Source organism: Protopterus annectens, chromosome 12.part0 (genome assembly GCF_019279795.1).
Source record: "Protopterus annectens isolate FY-2018-M chromosome 12.part0, PAN1.0, whole genome shotgun sequence".
Classification (NCBI taxonomy): domain Eukaryota; kingdom Metazoa; phylum Chordata; order Ceratodontiformes; family Protopteridae; genus Protopterus; species Protopterus annectens.
The window spans coordinates 818764148-818783988 of NC_056746.1; positions in this window are offsets into that span (position 1 = coordinate 818764148).

Genomic DNA, 19841 nt, shown 5'->3' on the forward strand with positions numbered 1-19841 from the left:
TTTGTTGGCAGGGAAAATTTGACTAGGCACAGAGACCTTGAGCTCCTGAGAGAAAAACTCCAAATGACATATATCAAATAAAGACTCCTACAGAGTGGTAAAACAGCAATTTACAAGTTCATAGGTGTCTACTGGGCTAATGACCACAAGGGCCTTTTTAAGCTTAGCCATGCATCCCAAATTTCTGACAAGTTCTGATACCCTTGATAAGTGTAAGCATGGTCCTGGGAGATGAACCATTTACAGTTTACCTGCATCCATTAGAGACATAGGTGACAAACCAGGGATGAATGTCCAGTTTCCCCTTCCAATTGTCCAAGTTGCACTTCATAGGATCATAGGAAGTTACTAGGCTAATGGCCCTGGGGCCCTTACTAGTCTAGCCAAGAGTTTATCCCCAAAAAGAAACCTCAGTCAGTAGCTGTCACCCCTGTCAATGAGAAACACAGGTGGAACCCCTGGAACAAATTTGTGGTTTCCCATCCACTCATTAAGGTTGCACTTGAAGTGGGTCAGCGAGGTGCTCTGTTTGACATCCATACGAAGTCTATTCCAGAGATGGGGCAATCTCTGGGAGACAAGTCTGTCTCTCCAGCAGGTTTTGTTAATGTCAGATATTAGGTTCAAGCCTTTTGAGCGGGTAGTGTGTTAGGAGTTAGACTTACGGATATGAAGCATCTCTAGTAGGACAGGGTCTGAGACTGCCTAGTTTGCAAGACACAGATTACCTCTGAGCAATCTGTACGATACCAAGTAGTGTGATAGTGATTTGATCCTGTCTGCATAGGACAGGTGTTGGAGGCCATGGATTTTTTTTTAAGTATTTCAGTGGCCTTTCCAGTTGGTGCAGATGTGTGGAGAGGTACATCCCAAACGGGGCATTATACTCAATTATTGCTCTAATGAAGGAGAAGTATAGAGAGGTAATAACCTTCTTTTTTCTGGATGCAATCTGTTTACTTATGAGATGAACCAAGTAAAAGGGTTTTTTGACCACTGCCGCCACGTGATGATCGAATGTGAGGTTATCAACCTGAGTGCCCAGGTCTCTCACCACAGGTTGTGTCTTTAGGGGGTTGCCGTTGATGTGGTAATCAGTAGGGGTCATGTTTTTGCCGAATGGTATGATGATACTTTTTTGCATTTAGCTTGAGGCCATGAGTTTGGCACCAGTCATTAGTTGCTGTGAGACCCTCTTGCAGTATATTAACATCGTTTGGGGAGTCAATGACAGCACCCAACTTACAGTCGTTGGCAAACTTGGTCAGCCACAGGCCTTTTGTCTTTGACTGTACCTCCGAGAAATAGATGCCAAACAGTAGGGGTCCCAACAGATCCCTGGGGAACTCCACTAATGACAGGTCTGCTATCAGAGGTGGAGGTGCCTATTTTGACTATGAGAGTCTTGTCGGTGAGCCAGTTGGCCACCCACCTAATGAGATAGAGATTTACCCCAAGTTGTGTTAGCTTTTCGATGATGCCTGAGTGGGGGATTGTGTCAAAGGCTTTGGCCAAGTCAAGGTAAGCTGTATGTATGTACAAGTCTATATATAATCTAGTAAATAGTGTAGAAAAAAAATCATTTTACAAGTGTATACAAAGTCTAGTGAATAAAGAAATTTTGTAAACATTTATAGATGGTACAGAAAAGTCATTCAATAATATCTTGAAAAGTTTGCATAGTAACAGAGTCATTGCAGATAGGACAGTAAGGCATAGATACAGATTATTGTTTTGAGCAAAGAAAAATGATGAGCATAATTCAATATACAGACATAAAATTTCAGTGGGCTAGTAGCATTGTATACTTCAGTAAACAGTTTCATAATAAAGACATTAGGTTGCAGAAAGCAGCATCCTTTTAAGCTTTAATTTTTTTATAGTAGTCAGCAGCTGGTGTAAAGAATAAAGAGTGGGAGAAGAAGGACTGTAAGTGAGTGACAGTGTGAAGATGGAGGGGAAAATGGTATTCTACAGGTGAATGTAAGAAGAATGACGTGAGCAGACAGTGGGGAGTAGTAGTCAGGTATGGCAAGAGGGTGAGAGAACAGAGAAGAAGGCTTGTGAGAAACACGAGAGGGAAGCAGCTGAAGGGTAGGAAGAAGTGGGGGGTTATGGTTTAGTCTAGGTGTGCTTATCCAGGGTGAGTGCAGGAGCAGAGACAGAGATTCTGCAGGCGTGACTTCAGCTTCTGTTCAAAATGTTTCAGATGTTCTGCTTATAGAGAGAGGTATGGTCCCCTGTGCTTTGGTGACATAGTTTGAAAATAGCTGTCTCTGCACATTAAGAGGAGGGCAGAATTATGGCTTAGTACTCCCTGTTTAAAATTTCCGTAATGGAGTGCTGCATCTACTCCTGTCTTTTATTAGCCTTTCACCTCTGTGACACTTAATCTTCATGGCAAAAAGATTTAGCTTTACCTGTCCGCTGTATGAGCCTGGTAGCTGTTATGAATTAAAGACTGTTTTGTGGAAAATGCTTTTTCTGATGGCCATCACCTTTGAATGCTACTTTAGACATTTATATATAGGTCTGCTGTTTCAGTAAAACAAAATATGCTTCAGAATGAACACGTTTCTTTCCATGGGTGATTTCAGAATCACAACTCTTGAATAAGTCTGTCCATTTTATTGAGGCAGAAACCAGGGGAGAAAAGACACCAGTAGCTTAAATACTACCTGAAATGGGCACTTGAATTTAGGAAAATAGACAAGCTGTTCATCTTTACACCACTGAAAAAGGGCTTGTGGCTTCAAACAGACATTTTCTCTAAAGCTTGTTAGGTGTGTTGTCTTTTGCAATCAGGTGGCTAACAACCATTTGGAAAATGCTGCTTACCTCACTAGAAAGGTGGCTTTCTCTAGTACTTCAAAAATGTCACCATGGCTGCTAGGTATTGAGTGCACATTTTCACTGAACATTATTGTATCACAACAAGCACTGCTTATGTCCTCTAGTCCACATATGTATTCTCCTCCAACAGGAGCTAATATCACTGAATTGAGTGGCCACACATGCATCTTCCCTGGACCAGCTCCCAACATCATGACAGGTCTCCACTGTCCAGCTGACACCCTGTCATCAAAGTAGTAGAGTGAGCTGGGTGGAAACTACTATTCCTTCCCCCCTGGATAGGCACACCCATCCTCTCTGTATAAACCATCAAAAACCTGAAGAACTAGTCAGACTTCAGTTAGTTGAGCTGTATCAGGGATCAATCCCTCTATAACACCAGTGCAGGCACATGCCTGCCAGATGTTAGCACATCAGAAGTACACAAACTTCCCCAGTTGTCTGACGCACTTCTCCTGAAAAGAAAGAGATCGATCAGACACCGATACACTGACTTTCTCACATTTGGGCTGCTTCTCAAACCTGGGTCATAGATAGCACATTTAGATGACATATGCTTAAATCAGTGGGTTGGATTCTGAAAATTAATTCTATAGTCAAGTTCAGGAATTGGTTTAAGATACCCTGATTGTCAAACAAATGTCACAAAGACACTTTGAAGTTATCTTTTAAGAAGATAAAGAACCACCCTGAGGAACTTTGAGACAAAGGCCATAAACTGATTTTTAGCTGGCACCACAGTTTAATGAGAAACGTTTTCTTCTCAAGGCAGAACAAAGAGAAGGAGAGTAGAAAGGCACAGGAATGATCCCCAATCCTTAAGAAAAAGTTATTTTTGTGGCTAGATCTGTGGCTTCACAGTTGGAGGACTGAGAAACCTCAGAACCTATCAGAAATTCATGATGGAGACTTGCTCAAATCGCGGGATTATCATTTATAGTAGCTATTTGGTCTTATTTGTACCAAGCAAGTGGCAAATGTTGCTTTAGAAATTGGACATGACTTGTGAGCCTTGGTGCTGGTTCAGCAGTTTTAAATGGTTAGCCTAATATTCTGTATCAGCAGCTTCCCTGAGCTTGTGCAGCAAGAAGAGAAGATGGCAGGGAACTTTCACTTAGCCCTGTTGAGGATTTCTTTATGTTTAGCTTTAGGACCACACTGTTAGAAGCCGCCCAAGTTAATTTATGCCATATTTCCCTCACCATCCATAATATAGGACAAGTATTAGTAATGTGGAGAAAAAAAACATATTGGCATATACTATTTTCACCTTTCTTGCTTCTTGCTTTTTAATATGATTTTTAAAAAGAAAGCAAATGCATTGTTTCTGCAAAGTAATTTTTTCTTGCATTGTAAACTGTGTACATGCAACATAAAATTAGGAAGGTGTTTTAAAACTTCATTGCTTTCTCTCCTAACAGTTACACAGACTACACAAATCTTTATTTTCCTTTTGCAATGCTGAATTCCAGAAAAACAAATGACCATGTAGGTTTTCAGATAATACTTGTTTAGCGTCAGTTTCCAGTAGTATAGACTAGACTAAATGTTATTCAGTAAGAGCAGTTTTCCATTTTGTTCTTCTTTGTCTTTAGATTTTTTTTACTGTAGTCAAAACCTGTTGCAGTCTAATCCTTAAATGAGGGTGTAATTTGCATAATAAGCATTATTTTGTCAAAAATGTATGGGCAAACCCTTAGAGAGAGAGGTAAGTCTCAAACAACAATATGTTTACCTTATTTATAAGCACTGGCAGTTACAATGCAGTCACTTGCTTTCGGAGAAACAATGCCATGTAGATTAAGGCTTCCTTTCCTAATTTGCAGTGGTTACATTTAACCTAGCAGTAACTAAGTCATATCCTTAAAGAAATGCTATGAGTGTACAAATTTGTTTTAATACAGAGCTTGTTAGAGCATAATGTTATTTGAACAGAGTGCTTTGCCAACTATACTGTGTGTGCACACGCGTGTGTATATATGCATATATATATATATATATATATATATATATATATATATATATATACACACACATACATAAATAATACCGACACCTCAAAATATTGACACTCAGCAAAATACAGAACTCACAATGACTACAAAAATACCTAAACCCTACATTAATTCAGTTACAAAAAAAGGCAGTCTACTTTTGTATCAGAAAAAAAAAATGCTTAACAATACCATAAGGCATCATTTGTCTGAAATGTGGTAGTGTTACCAATAGGGTTTTGCCTAAGGTATGGAACAGGGTTAGGGGCAGGAGTAGCATTAAGGTTGACACACATTTGTTAGGTGGGCAGAGGGGATTTATCCTCCCCCCTGCATCATCTTAGTAATGTGTGCTCATCCTAATATTGCACCTTGCCTTAAAAAAAACTTTTCAGTAGCACTGCCACTACAGAAAATAGCACACACACGCACACACACACACACACACACACACACACACACACACACACACACACACACACACACACACACACACACACACACACACACACACAGCACCATGGCTATCCCATTATGTATCCCTTACTCTAAATCTGACTCTCAAACAGTCACACATACTTCCTCCCCAACAGCAGCCAAGTTAACTGTGTCCACAACATGAACTGAGAGCCAAAGCAGCTGTTGATATATGTGTGTCCATGTACACCTCTGGGCTGTAATGTAGGAGACAATGTATGGAACTAAGGAGCTGTAACCTTGCTAGAGGTAGAGATGTGTGTATGGGCTAAAATAGTAATAAAAGTGACAGCATATGTAACAACGACATTGTAATAGTCTTAGGTTTATTGTGTGACTCTAGACTGTGACATGAAAGAATGTGACAGAGTCTGTGCTAGGGAACTGTGACAGTGCTGAGGATTTCTATTTGTGTCCCTCTGCCTGTGAAAGGTAATGATGGTGACAATATATGTGTCTGGAAACTGAAACAGTATGGGGATTTGCTCTGTGTATCACTTGGTTGTGACAGTAATGGAGGTGACAATGTATGTGCTCAGAGAGCTGTGACAGTGCTGGGACCTAGTTATTGTGCCTCAGGAATGTCACACTAATAAAAGTGACATTGTCATTGTCTAGGCAGCTGGAACAATGATGTGGATTAGTATGTGTATCTGTGGCAGTAGTGGCAGTGACAGTGTTAATAACCATGGAACTGTGAAAGTGCCTCTGGAATGTAACAGTAATACAGGTCACAATGTTATAGCCCAGGGAGCTGTAACATTACCCAGGTGGTTACTTTGATTGCCTCTTGGCTGTGATAATAATGAAATTGACAGCACTTTAGTCCAGTAAGCTGAGGTAGTGCAACAGTTCCTATGTGTCTGACTGTAGGCTTTTACAATAATGGAGGTGATATCGTACATACCCAGGGAGCTGCGGTAGTGCTGGACATTACTCTCTGTACATTCCTGTGGGCTGCAAAATTAACAGAGGTGGCAGTGCATATAACCAGGATGTTGTAAAGTGTTGGGGTTTTGTGGGTGTGCCTTTTGGAGTAAGAGTAACTGAGGTGACAGTCTGTGTGCACAAGGAGCGATGATAGTGCTTGGAGTTAATGTTTACTTTTCTGTGCTGTGACACTAATGGAGGATACAATGTATGTAAGCAGGCAGCCGTAACAATGCTGGATGTTTTTGTGTGAGCTGCTGGACAGCACCAGTAATGGAAGTAGCAGTGAGGCACTCAGGGTTCTGTAACTGTGACAGAGCTTAGTGTGTATCCCTCAGGACTGTAACATTGCAGGTGACACCGTATGTGCCCATGTGACAATGATTTAGTGCTTGTAGAGAGTGGAGCTTTTTGTTAAAGCTCCTTGTACTGAGTAGCAATATCTTTCTATTATCCAGAATTCCTGTTCCAGTCAAATGGTACTGTTTTTTGTAGTTAAGGCTTTTGACCTTTTTAGTAATAGATTGATGATTTCACCATTGCCCCTGTGGGGAGAAGATTCAGACACAGGATTGGTACAATCCGTGTCTCGCTTCTTAGTTTTAGGTAACATCATAACTGAGATTGGTGGGACATTTGTAAAGAATTTAGGGGAGCTACCATTTATTACAGAAGGAAAAGATTACAGTCTCATTTGTATAAACCGGCTTTATGTGTCTGTCAAAATGGATTGTTATCAACAGTCTCACCATTGACTTTAGTGCTTCTTCTCCAGTAATTTCCAAGCAAATTATTTCAAAGACTTCAGTGTCAGCTATGGTGAGATTAGCTACATCTATTATGAAAGCATGAATGAAAGTCATCTTGTTTCTTCTCCATGGTATGAGGTAGTTCATTCCAGTATCAAACTCTAGTAAAAAAGAGGTGCACATTAAGCTTGTGCAGACATTTCGTGTTAGAGATCCAGTTCCACAAAAGGCTGTTTCAGAAAATGTTAATGCACCAGTTTTGTAGTGTACCAGGTTGGAACAAGAACTCCTTTGTCTTCTTACCATCAACTCTAGGGCACATGATGGTTCCCCACATGTTTTCTAGTGCTGACTTCATTAAGACCAGTATTAATGGGTATTGTGCCAATATAAAGTGGTCTTCCCACATCAGTTACTGTGTCTTTGTATCCTTCTTAATACTGATGAATGCTGTGATGACATTCTATCAGTGTTGATCTTGCCAGAATAAACTCCCTTGGCTCAGACAAGGGTTACCAGCTCTTTAATCAGTGTGAGGGCATTGGCGTCAATTTCAGTACTCACGTTTTTAATGCCAGCACTGATATTTTCTATGTCCAATGTCAAGATCTTGGGTTTTTAGTACTAGCAATTACTCTCAGTTCTGGCTTTAACTCTGAGTTATCATGTCACCTCAATTTGATAACCTCCTGCCACCCATTTGATTTCAGTGCTACTCCTGTCCTCTGTTCCAGTGATTTCTGCTCATCAGCCTTCCAGTCAACCTGACTGGATGACAAATTCTCCCAATTTTAATATATGTACGCTAGTGTTTAATATTGAAAGTAACATCCTATCTTTTAAATGGATATGGAAGAGAGAATCTGATAGGTCACCATGGAGTTGTCAGTGAAGTCAATTGGCTAATTTTTTTTTGAAGATGTTTATTCATTGGATATATAATATTCATAAATGAATTCTATAGCTAGAGTTTATGATTGGTTGTTTTATGGGGAGTAGATTTCTGACCCCCAGCCTCAACGACTCACCTTAATGCCCATTCCTGCTGAGATTCAGAGATCTGTGGTTTGATGAGTTGTGTTGAGTTTGTGGTAATTGGCTAAAAGTACAGTTCATAAAAATAAGTGTGTGTGTGTGTGTGTGTGTGTGTGTGTGTGTGTGTGTGTGTGTGTGTGTGTGTGTGTGTGTGTGTGTGTGTGTGTGTGTGTGTGTGTGTGTGTGTGTGTGTGCGTGCGTGCATGCGTGCGTGTGTGCGTGTGTGCGTGTGTGTGTGTGTGCGCGTGTGTTGCCACCTCATGAATCCGAAACCTCACAGTCAGCCACAGGTTGAGTAATTAGCCTGATACATGGTGATATAGTCAATAGCAATAGGATCATCTGGTTGATAGCCACATTTCCTGTCTCTTGGGAAATGAGTGAGGTTGTCAACCAGCTCTTTACCACATTCTACCTAATAAACACTCTCTGCACTTGCTTTTACTCCTTTTTAATTTAATTGCATTTTTTAAACTGTGCTTGGTCTAATATTGCTACATACTCAAGTGTGCTACCTTGCACTGCATGTGAATTGTTTTTACTACTTTTCTGTAAAAAAAAAAAAAACTGTAAGCCTGTTTCCTACCTTTCCTGTAACTAGTGTTCTAGATTCAGATTTGCTGTATCCAGGACTGTATGTAAGCTTCTGTGCCCCCCCCCCCCAAGCCTTTCTGTGTTGGAGGGAAGCCTTCTAGCTTATCAGGGGGAGTGGTAAGCACTAGGTAACCTGTCTACCATATAAGGAGTGGTTCTGGCCCAGAAATTGTAGTTATTGGCCGTTTGGGCAATCTTCCATCTCTTTCAACTTTCTGATTTGAAACCTGCATTTGCACTTGTTTCTGTCCTGTAACTCGTCAAGTGCAGATACAGATTCTTAGTTTTAGCACTTAAATTTGCTTATTCATGCTCAGCACTTGTTCAGAACTTGTAAGCACTAAATAAACTAATTAGTATAGCACTCAATCTTCATCATTACCTAGAGGAAAACATTTTTTGTACTTACTTTTCTCACTTGCTTAGAGAAAAACATCTCTTGTACTCACTTTCCTCACTTATCTAGAGGAAAATAGTTTTTTATTCAGGCATGTCCAAGGGTCAGCTTCCAATGTTCTCTCCTGTCTATCTGATGAATCTGGGCATCTTGAGGAAATGTAGAAATTGCCTCATGTACACAGACAACCCTCTCCTCCTACCACCCAACACTACAACCTGTGAGAGATGCACTTATCTAGCAAAACTGGAGGTGAAGCTCTCTCCAACCAAGACTGAACTTGACAGTCATGAGGAGAAGATAAACATTTGCACCACACCACACACATTACATAGTCTCACTAAATCTACACCACCAAAATCCACACATAGTAACACAAAAACATTCGTGGAGGCTCTCAATAATAATCTGTCTAAGCAACAGAGACCTCCAAAGCAGAAATGCAAGCAATTTCCATCCCCCAACACAACCCAAATGACACATAGCCCACAGACTCAGTGTGCCACTCAACCACAGCCAATAACGCAAAACAACGTACCCAACAGAATAGTCATAGGTGACTCTCTAGTCAGGCACACTAATGTCCCACTCACCAGGCTAAACAAAGAGAAGGTTACTGTCAGCTGCCTGTCGGGTGCCAGGATCCGCCACATAACCCACGCACTCAGGTCACTCCACAACATGTACAAATATGACTCTGTCATTGTCCATGTTGATGTGAATGACCTGAGACATATCTCCCGGACATCATGAAAAGAGACATGGAAGAGCTCTCCGATCTTGTAGCCCAGGCAAGTATGACCCTAGCCCTGAGTAGCATTCTGCCATTGCCCAGAATGATACCGCAGTACAAAGACAAAATGATTGACTTCAACAATTGGCTAAGCTTCTGGTGTCATTATAAGGGGATTCAGTATCTGTTTGCTTGGGATGACATGGTCAACAGACCACGATGCTTTGCCATAGATGGCCTGCACCTGTTGCCCCTGGGATTCTGGATACTGGCTAAGGCTCTTGCTGCCCCTTTAGTGACTTTTTAGGCAAGGTTCAAATAACAAATTCACCACCATAACAGGAACAGGCAAGCAAAAACTGAAGGTAATGCTACTCAATGCTAGAAGTGTAAATCTCAAAATGCACTCACTCGAGGCACTCCTTAAAATGGAGAGCATCGATATTTGTGCAGTGACTGAGACCTGGTTCAAAGCTCCAGAGAGCACCCCAGCACTACCAGGCAATAACTCATACCACACGTTTCCGCCATGTAACCTGGACCGAAACACCAAAGGTGGAGGTGTGTCCATATTCATTAAGGATATCCACACCTCCAGGATAGTTGCTCAGCATAATGCATCCGAGGTTATCCAAGTGCAACTAACTCTGGGCAAAACTGCAATCCAAATTGTAGCTTGCTACAGACCCCCACCGTGCCCCAGGATTCCCACTCCTTGTTTCTTGATGTACTGGAAAATATTAGGGTTCAACCAAACACCCTAATAATTGGCGACTTCATCTACCCCACCATTAACTGGAAAAACTACTTGTGTACCAACTCCTTAGCTCAACGCTTTCTGGAATTCATAAACTCCAATGCCCTAGATCAACTTATCCACACCCCTACCAGGGGCAACAATATCCTAGACCTAGTCATTACCAACATGAGTGACCGGTGTTCCACACCTGAAGTCAACTCCTCGTTTATCCAATCTGACCATAAGCTAATCACCCTTGATAGCCACATCCCGCTCTCACCCCCCCCCCATTAAGGAAACCACAGTAAAAAAGTTCTCCAAAGCCAACTTCATGCTTCTTAAGACAGAAGTGGTGAACTTCATAACACCCATGCAGATGGACAATACAATTACAACTGCTGAATCCTACACAAATGCACTCTATAAGCACTTACACGAGTGCATGGATCGTGCTATCCCAAACAGAACCAAGATGCTATTCTCCAAAAAAAAATAAGCCAATCTGGTGGTCCCGTGCCATAAACCAACTGTACAACAGAAGGAAGAAACTGTTGCAAAAGAGAGTAAAATCCCTTGAGTGGACGAGCTCCCTGCTCAGCCTCAGTAAGAAGCTGAGATCCTTTATAAGATCCTCCAAAGCTAGCTACTAAAACAAATTTGCCACTAATTCCACAGACAACCACAAAGTGTTCTATAGCTATGTCAAGAATCTCGATGGCGACACCCAGATCTGCTCTGAGTTACAGCACAAAGGCAAGAAAATTACAGAACCAACTGATATTGCCAGCATCCTGGCAGATAGGTTCAGTGCTAACTTTACCCTCCTCTCACCCCCTAAAGGGCCCATATATATACAGGAAGAATGCAGAGTTCCTGTAATCACAAATAAGCTGGTAAAAGCTGCACTCTCTAAAGCCAAAAACACAGCATCCATGGGACTGGACAACATCCCAGGCTGCATTTTACACAAACTTCAGAATGAACTGGCTCCCCACTTAAGCACCATGTTCAATAATAGCCTCACATCAGGCTTTGTGCCCACTGAATGGTGCACAGCAACAGTCATCCCACTCCACAAAGGGGGAGCCACCACTGATCCCGGGAACTATCGACCTACTAGCCTGATGAGCCTGGTCTGCAAGGCCATGGAACGTATCATCATGGAACTCATAAACAAAGACATTGGTAACCTCCAAACTCTGGATCCCACCCAGTTTGGGTTTGTGAAAGGCAGATCATGCCTCCTGAACATGATCAACTTATTTGAGGCAGTCACAAAAGCCGTAGATAAAGGTAAGGTGGTTCACACAGCCTATCTTGACCTCGCCAAGGCTTTCGACACCATCCCCCATTCTGGAATTATAGCTAAATTCACTAAACTAGGTATAAATCCCTATGTCGCAAGATGGGTTGCCAGCTGGCTCACTGATAGAACCCACACTGTAAAAGTTGCAGACTGCAAATCTGACCTCAAAGCAGTGACAAGTGGAGTACCACAGAGTTCTGTCCTGGGTCCTCTCCTGTTTGGTATCTACTTCTCTGAAGTACAGGCTAACACAGAAGGCCTCTGGCTAACGAAGTTCGCAGATGACTGCAAACTAAGAGCCATAGTCAAGTCCCCAAATGATGTGGGCATCCTACAGAAGGGCCACGCTGAGACAGATGCCTGGTGTCAGAGCCATGGCCTCAAGCTCAATGCCAAAAAATGCAGTGTCATCCCCTTTGGTAAAAACTGTGTACCCATGAAGTACCACATAGGCAGTAATCTACTTAACACAAATGCATGATAAGAGACTTTGGGACCCAGGTGGACAGTAGTCTCTCCTTTGATAGTCACATTGCTACAGTAGTCAGGAAGTCCTTCTATGTGGCACACCTCATCATAAAAGGGTTCTCACCCAGGAAAAAAGAGGTCATTGTTCCCCTCTACTTGACACTCATTAGACCCATTATAGAGTACATCTGCAGCAGCTGGAAAGGCCACAGAAGTACCTCACAAAGAGGATTACTGGCCTCAAACAAATGCCCTACACTGATCACCTCAAAACATTCCAGCTTTACTCCGTAGCATATCGCCTACTCTAAGGTGATCTCTGCCTAACACATAAAGCTATATCAAACCCAGAGCTGTTGGACATGCTACACCTAAAGAAATCCCAATCCCTCTGAGCTGCACACTCTAGGGACCTAAATCTTGTCACCACAATAAACAGGACATGCTGGAGGGATAGATTCCTGTCCCAGAGACTTCCCATACTCTGGAACAGGCTACCCATCTATGTCAAGCAAAGGTCTTCATTAGCACTCTTCAAGAAAAATCTTGATGAGTGGATGGGAAACAGGAAATACACCCCAGGGATCACTTCTGTGTCTCTGCTCGACAGTGGCACAGGAAAATAACTTTCTTGGGTGGCGTAAGCCAGGGAACCTTGTTGGCTAGGCTTACATAGGCCCTTGGGCCGATAGCCTAGTACCTACCTATGAACCTAATCAATGTACACTGATGAATGCCAGGATGGCAGTGAAAGTGTTGCCTGACCCTGTTGAAAAACAGCACATTGTAAAACAGCATTGGTTGGGTGGAGGTGTATTCAATGTTCATTCAGTATGATGATGAAATTTGGAAAAAGGGAACAAAAAAGGAAAAATCCTCAACAGTTATGGATTACACCCACTTGGTGCCTAACTGCCAGCTGTTACTATTTCAGTAATGTGTAGTTTGACAAACAGGTGTTCCCACCTGGAAAAGTGAGACCCTTCTCTTTAAGACAATTTAAGACTGTATCAAATGGGATGGTGGGGAGCAAATGTGATCAATGGGACAAGAGATAAGACAGTGGGGGACAAAAATATGGAAGCCTGTATTCAAAATGCAGTGACACTGAATCATTTGCATTTCCAGTCTGTGATGTGACTTGACATGACACATTTTACTAAAATGTTTTTATTCCAGGTGTTTCTCATTTACAGTCTACCCAGTCAGAGAACATTCACTTAGTGTTGTTTAATGTTATCTTCCTTTTTTATATCTGTGATGCCATTTATCTCACAATTGCAAAATTTGACATCATGTTGGTACAACTCAGTGATCTCTGATACTGCAATCACAACATTATCTTCAACAGTTTATACATGCAGTGTGGTCACAGATGCTGATCAACCAATTCATCAGTTCAGAAAAGGACAATGATAGGTAGTCCAATCTCACCTTCATTTTTACATATGGGTTCGGAGCCGATCCTCGACTCCGATTCAGCCGATTTTCAAGCTCTAAGACTTCTGGTTGGCTCGTGGCTAAGCAGGTATCCCATGGTGCACCAGTGCAATCCCCTGATCTCATTTCGGATGTGCTTCTCTTGGCTCTGGCTAAGTCTTTTGCAATTTTTTCATTAATAACTGTTTTTTGCATATTTACTGTTATTTACTGGAAAGTATATTTATAGGACGTTACCTTAATTGTCCTGTGGTCTTGTTTGACCTTAGTAGTAGTATCCTGTGTACCAGTAGTTAGGCACAGTTGTACCTTTTTGCCTAGATTGTTAGTTTTGGCAGTTCCGCCATTCTTAATCAATAGGGGCTCCTATTGATTAATTTATTATTAATCACTGATTGTTAACTGGTGGTCTTTGGCTGGGATCCGCTAAAGTCTTATCTACGATTGCAGTTGCAAATTTTTTCCTGCTTTATTGAGCATGTGTGTGTGTGGTGTTTTATACTTGGTCTGTTTGACTTAGAAGACCCAGATCTTTCACAGGGCTAGGCCCGTTTAACTTAGAGGACCTAGTCCTCGTGTTACTCCTTCATTGTAATTTCATTTGGAAATTTTCCTGTGTGACTGAATTTCTGTCTGTTGGTTTGTTTTTTAGTTGAAATACCTAGTTTCTCTTACACCAGGCTAGGCCCGTTTAACTTAGAGGACCTAGTCCTCGTGTAATTCTTCTGTAGGGCTAGGCCCATTTTAGTTAGAGGACCTAGTCCTCAGTTGTTCTGTCTCTCTTTTCTCCTCTGGTTTTGCTTGTGTGTCTGCAGTGTCTAAGGATAGCAAGGAGCATAAACCCTCTGGGTTCAAAAAATGCATGAAATGCTCGCAGACAATGTCTTTGACGGATGGTCACAGTAGCTGTGTCTACTGCTTGGGAGCCATTCATTTGCAGGAATCATGTTTGTTCTGTCATGCTTTCTCTCCCAGAGTGTTGCAGGAGAGAAAGAACAAGCTGATACTCAGGGGTCTTCTGAAGCCAACCTTTGAGGAAGCCTTATCTGGTTCATCGGCTTCTTCATCTAATTCTTCAAAGTCAAGATCTGACTCCAAATCAAAAGGTTCAAAAAGGCCTTCTCCGGCACCGGCTGGTGTTTTGGAGCTGCCTTCCAAATTATAAAAGTCTGCTTCCTCGACTCCTCAGTCTTCAGAGCCGAAGGAGAGCACCATGGTTTCAGAGTCGGTCACAGGTGCTTCAGTGCTGACTGCTGAACCTTTGGAAATAGTTGACTCTTCTGCTCGGAGCCGGTCTGTAGAATCCCTACCGGTCTCCTTGCTGATCAAATCTCCAGTGCCTACTAGGTCCAGATCCCGAACTTTATCTTCCAGATCTTCCAGGAGTCTTTCAGAAGAAGATGTGGAGAGGGTAGTACTGAGACTCCTGAAGTCGTCTGCTCTGCCTAAATTTTTGTTGGCTCTGACCCATTTGGCTCCGGAGCCACTTGAACCAGTTTTGCCCTCATCCGTGATTCCTCCTCCGAGCCATGTTGGCTTTTTGGAGCCGGAGTGCTTGTTACCAATGGAGGAACCCTCGGTTCCGGCTCTCCTTGCTGTTGCATTGGAGTCAAGTTCGGCTTCGACATGCTTGGCTCCGTCTGTCGTGTCCAGGGACCAAAGCTCTTCTGTCAGCACCGATGGGGAGGGTTTGAATCGATCTTCGTCTGTTCCGAGCCTTCCTCTCGGTGCTTCTGCCAGGGTGAGGTTGGACCCTGCACCTACCTCTGGCGCCATAGTTTGTCTCTTTGGAGCAGGGAGGGTCTTCGGAGCCAGAGAGGTCAGCTTTTGAGGTGATGAGGAGTGTGCTGTCACAATCTACAGCCCCTGCCAGTGGTACAAGCACTCTTCCCCCCAGGGCTCCCACTTCGGTCTCAGTACCTACTCTCTCCAGAGACAGCAGAGACCCGCAGCCTCAGGAGCCACCGGCTGGTGGCCCCCACTCTTCCGGGGCCTCCCCAGAAGGTCCTTTCGAGGAGCCTCCTCGGAAGAGGGTCTGCAAGAGGAAGCATATTGACTCCCAGGATGAGTCTCTGACATTGGACACTGACCTCGAGGAGTTGGAGGGGTCCCCCAAGTCGTACTCTGATGATGTCTCCTTTGTGGACATCCTGGAGATCCTTAAACAGAGGTGCGACTGGCCCACTGTCAACCCTTCTGATGAGGAGTCGGTGTACCTGAAGGCTTTTGGGTCTCAACCCTCTGCCTCTTGGCTGTCTCCACCTTTCGACGAGCTAATGGATCTGGTTAGGTGGAAGGTGTAGGATACTCTCAATGCTGTGGAGCCAGTTTCTAGAAGACCAAATAAGTTCCTGTCTGCCCCTCCTGGAAAAGAATTCTTGTCTAAGGGTGTTCCCGTAGATGCCATGGTGGTGGTGACAGCCATGAAGAAGGAGTTGACAGAGACTTCTTCCTCTGTTCATCTACCAAACAAGGAGTCTCGACAGATTTGGGAAGTGTGTATTTAGTTCAGCAGCTTTCACACTTCAATCTCTGAACTATCTTACCCATTTCATGAGGTTGCAGAGGGATCTCCTCAAGGAGCTAGGAGATTCCATACAGGGTGCTTGTCCTGAGGGAGTCCCTGATAGGATCTCTGCTCAGTTGTCCACCCTAAATTCAGTAGTTAACTCCTCCATGTGGCTTATCTCCCATGCGGCTGATGGAGCGAGCAGAGCAGTGGGTTCAGGAGTTGCCCTTAGGTGCCACTCCTGGATGAGCTTGTGCAATTTTGCGGAGCCTTTTAAGTCCACCTTCACCAATGCCCCATTTGATGGTTCCTCCTTGTTTGGTCCCAAGGTGAAAGAAACACTCACTCGGTGTGAGCAGGAGGGAAAGACTGTCTCTGCCGTGGGAGTCCGTTTTACCATCCCCTCTCGACCATACTCCAAAGATCAAAGGAGAGGTAAAATGTGGTTCAGAAAGTCCCAGAGGGCCTTTCCAGACACACAGAGTGAATCCTCCTTCAGAAGCAGAGGAGGAGGAAATGGTAGACATCGCCCTAGAGGTAGGGGTGGTTTGCAATACCAGCAAGGCCGTGATTCCTTTAGAGGGTGGCCTTATCAGCGCTCCTGATGTGGGGCCTGACTGTGTTTCTCTGGGGCCAGTCGGGGGTTGCATCTCTTTGTATTCAGAAGCCTGGCTAAATATAACCCAAGACAAGTGGGTACAAAGAGTTGTTACCAGATGCTATATCATACCCTTTTCCCTTCCACCGTTTGTTCCCAAAAAGATTCCAGATGTTCCACCCAATTACAGGGATCAGGAAACTGTGGAGATCAACAAGTTGCTCTCAAAAAGAGTCATCCAGCCCGTCCCAGCAGACCAGACAGGATCTGGAACTTACTCCAGGTTCTTTTTAGTCCCAAAATGAACCGGAGACTGGAGGCTAATTTTGGACCTCAGCAGATTAAACAAATCCATGAAAAAGGACAAGTTTCAGATGGTCACACTGCAGTTGATACTCCTGTTGTTAGGGAAAGACTATTGGATGTGCTCTCTGGATCTCTAAGACACCTACTACCATATAAAATTGGACAAGGCATCAAGGAGATATCTGCACTTCCAGCTGGGACCAGCCATTATCAGTTTCATGCTCTGCCCTTTGGCCTCACCACAGCCCCCAGGGTGTTCACCAAATGCATGGCAGTAGTGACAGCTCACCTGAGACATCAGGGATTCTAGGTGTTTCCGTATTTGGACGACTGGCTCCTGACCACCCCCACCAGGCATCTACTCCTCCAAAATAGGGATGCCACCATTCAGCTTTGGGCTCAAGTAGGGATTCCTATAAACTGGGAAAAATCTGCATTACTGCCCTTGCAATGTGTGATTTGTATAGGCGCAGAGGTAGACACAGTGGATATGACAGTTTGTCTTCCCGCCGAAAGAGCACAAAACCTCATCTCACAAGTTCAGCATCTTCTTCCGCTTTGGAAAGTCAAAGCAAAATGGATTCTTCAGCTTCTTGGAATGATGGCCTCAACCATTCTGTTAATACCTTTAGCCAGGTTGCATATGAGAATCCTTCAATGGCTCCTGTTCTCCCAGTGGTCATTCCAATATCTACTGCTGAGTCATCCTATCCTGCTAACGGAATCATGCAAAAAGGACCTTCATTGGTGGATAGCCCCCAACAACTTGTTCACGGGAGCTCCCTTTGTGCCTGCCCAATCCATTGCCACTGTGACCATGGATGCCTCCCAGGTCGGGTGGGGGGGCATTATCTTGGCAGGATTGTCCACGGAACATGGCAAGAACACGAGGCTCATCTGCATATCAACGTTCTGGAGATGAGAGTGGTGCTTCTGGTGTTGCAAGCACTTCAGTACCTTTTTCCTCCAGGGACGATTGCAATACAATCGGACAACATGTCGGTTGTGTGGTATATCAACAAACAGGGCAGTACCAGATCTTATCCACTCTGTCGAGAGGCCATGCAAGTTTGGGAATGGGTGATTTCTTCCCAGTGCTTTCTGGTGGCAATGCACATTCCGGGGACAACCAACATGATAACCAAAAAGCTAAGCCGGGCAATCTTATTGCCTCACGAGTGGTCTCTGAAATGGGAAATAGTGGAACAGATTTTCTGAAAATGGGGACAACCTTGCTGCAACCTTTTTGCCAGTCCAGTCAATGCCAAGTGCAGCAGTTATTTTTCCCTAATTCCCCCTTCGGGGGAAACACCCAGAGACACTCTGGTCCATGATTGTCCCACGGGACTTCTCCTTTCCTCTATTCCCTCTTTTCCCTCTTATCCCCAAAGTGATACAGAAAGCCAATTGACTGGGAAGCAAGTTGATCCTCATTGCTCCTTACTGGCCTCATCAGGTCTGGTTCCTCTTCCTCGAGCCTCTTCTCCTGGACGATCCTTGGATTCTGGACCCAGTTCCAGATCTATTGACCCACATGTTGGGTTCACTACACCCCTCTCTCCACATCCTCAAGTTGACAGCTTGGCTGCTCCAGTTCCAGCTCTAGTCAGGCTTCATGATGTTTCGTCATCAGTGTCCCATATTCTTTTATCCTCGCATAAATCTTCAACCAGAGGGCTCTATGACAGTAAATGGAAAAGGTTCTCTATTTGGGCACAGAAAATGAAAGTGGATCTTTACACCGCTCCTGTTCCTGTGATTCTGGAATTCCTTTCGGAGCTTTTTCGGCAGGGATCTGCCGAGGCCACCATCAAAGTACAATTGGCGGCAATCTCTCATTTTTATTTAGGGTCTCCAAATGTCAACCTTATGTCTCATAAGCTATGCAAGACTTTCTTGAGAGGAGCCACTTTACTGAGGCCACCATTACAAGAACCTGTGGCTTCTTGGGACTTAAATTTTGTGTTGTCCAAACTAACATCCCCTCCCTTTGAACCGTCTCATTCATCTTCCTTAAAATATTTGTCTTGGAAGACTGTGTTTTTAGTAGCTATTACATCAGCCAGACGTGTATCTGAGCTACAAGCCCTGTCTATTAAGCCACCTTATTTAGTCTTTCATAAAGACAGGGTTTCTTTATGTACCAATCCTTCATTTGTTCCCAAAGTTTGCTCTTCTGCCACATTGAATCAGTCCATTGAGCTTCCACTTTTCTTTCCCGATCATTGCAATGCAGCTGAATATCGTTTCCACCAGCTGGATGTTCACAGACAGCTACGTTTTTATTTGCAATGGACCAAAGAATTTCAGAAGTCAGACCAGTTGTTCATTTCTTTTTCTGACTCCAGATTGGGCTTACCAGTTTCTAAGGTGACATTGTCTAACTGGATTTCTAGTTGCATAGCTTTCATCTACAGTTCAGAGGGCAGACCTTTACCCCACAGGATCAAGGCTCACTCTACCAGGTCTCTGTCTACCTCTGCCTTTCAGGCCAGGGTACCAATTGATCATATCTGTGCAGCAGCTACGTGGGCTACCCCTCACACCTTCATTACTCATTATAAGTTGGATTTGGCTTCTAGGGGTAGAGCATCCTTTGGCTCCACGGTGCTCAGGAGTATTTTCCAATGAGCCACCCAAGAATAAGGCGCTAGGGACGCTATCCTATATGTAAAAATGAAGGAGAGATTGGACTACCTAACATAAAGAAGTT